The sequence below is a fragment of the Corella eumyota genome, unplaced genomic scaffold (assembly GCF_963082875.1).
Source record: "Corella eumyota unplaced genomic scaffold, kaCorEumy4.1 scaffold_255, whole genome shotgun sequence".
NCBI classification, from domain to species: Eukaryota; Metazoa; Chordata; class Ascidiacea; order Phlebobranchia; family Corellidae; genus Corella; species Corella eumyota.
In genome coordinates, this window is record NW_027658277.1 from 12,501 (window position 1) to 14,036 (window position 1,536).

Genomic DNA, 1,536 nt, shown 5'->3' on the forward strand with positions numbered 1-1,536 from the left:
GGAACCCAAAGACTTTGGTTTCCCGCAAGCTGCCGGAGAGGTCGTCAAAATAACGCCCCCCGATCGCTAGTTGGCATCGTTTATAGTCAGAACTAGGACGGTATCTGATCGTCTTCGAACCTCTGACTTTCGCTCTTGATTAAAGAAAACATTCTTGGCAAATGCTTTCGCAGTCGTTCGTCTTGCGCCGATCCAAGAATTTCACCTCTAACGGCACAGTACGAATGCCCCCGTCCGTCCCTCTTAATCATTACCTCGCGCTCCGAAAACCAACAAAAAAGAACCGAGGTCCTATTTCATTATTCCATGCAACACTATCCAGGCGAAGCGCCTGCTTTGAACACTCTAATTTTTTCAAGGTAAACGTCCCGGCCGCCGCCGACACTCAGTCAAGAGCACCGACGGAAAACCGGAGGTAAAGCCAGAACGAACAGTGCACGCCTTGCGACGGACCGAACGCCTGCGCCCAAAATCCAACTACGAGCTTTTTAACCGCAACAACTTAAATATACACTTTTGGAGCTGGAATTACCGCGGCTGCTGGCACCAGACTTGCCCTCCAATGGATACTCGTTAAAATTTTTACAGTGTACTCATTCCAATTACAGGGCCTCGTTAGAGTCCTGTATCGTTATTTTTCGTCACTACCTCCCCGCGTCGGGAATGGGTAATTTGCGCGCCTGCTGCCTTCCTTGGATGTGGTAGCCGTTTCTCAGGCTCCCTCTCCGGAATCGAACCCTGATTCCCCGTTACCCGTAAGAACCTCGGTAGGCAGATACCGTACCGACGAAAGTTGATAGGGCAGACACTTGAATGATCCGTCGCCGGTGCAAGACCGTGCGATCAGCAAAGTTATCCCGAGTCGCCAACAAGACGAGCCGAAGCCCGGCAGGTTTTTGATATGATAAAGGCGCGCCTCCCGCAAGGTCGGCGCTTTTTGCATGTATTAGCTCTAGAATTACCACAGTTATCCAAGTAAAATTTACGATCAAATGAATCACGACTGATTTAATGAGCCATTCGCAGTTTTACCGTACGCAAGTTCGTACTGAGACATGCATGGCTTAATCTTTGAGACAAGCATATGACTACTGGCAGGATCAACCAGGTAACTATCGGCCGACAAAATACGCGAACGGAGTCTTTCGCTTTCCCCGTCGCGGTATCGCACTGTATTACTCAATCACTATTTTTGCTTAGCTCCTCAAACCCGGCGTAAGCCGCGATCTGGACGCCGTCGACACCGGCCAGACGCCCTTTCGGGCGAAGCCGCGCGCGGGCTGCGTTTGCATACAACACCAGGAACGCCCAACAAAAGCGAACCGAGAAAACTATCACTTGCGTGCGCACCGGCCACCGCAACTACGGCCCGAGGCCGTGGTCGCGCGCCGAAACACAAACTCGTATTTGCTACTTAATTTTTTCCGTCCAACGTTCAGAGCCTCGCTGCTAGCTACGACGCCTTCGCGGGTCAGCATCAAGTCTGCCCAAAAGCGCACATCGCCTGCACGACACCACATCGTTTTGTCACCAAAT

General features: G+C 51.5%; 1 non-coding gene across 1 annotated transcript in view; it reads right to left on the minus strand.

Annotated features, from left to right (window-relative positions):
- The window catches only part of LOC145762860 (small subunit ribosomal RNA), a 1,810-nt gene extending 699 nt beyond the window's left edge, over positions 1 to 1,111 (minus strand). The window contains exon 1 of the ribosomal RNA XR_014288065.1: positions 1 to 1,111. This exon is cut by the window's left edge and continues 699 nt beyond it. This is a non-coding gene — a ribosomal RNA (small subunit ribosomal RNA).
- Positions 1,112 to 1,536: the final 425 nt, after the last annotated feature.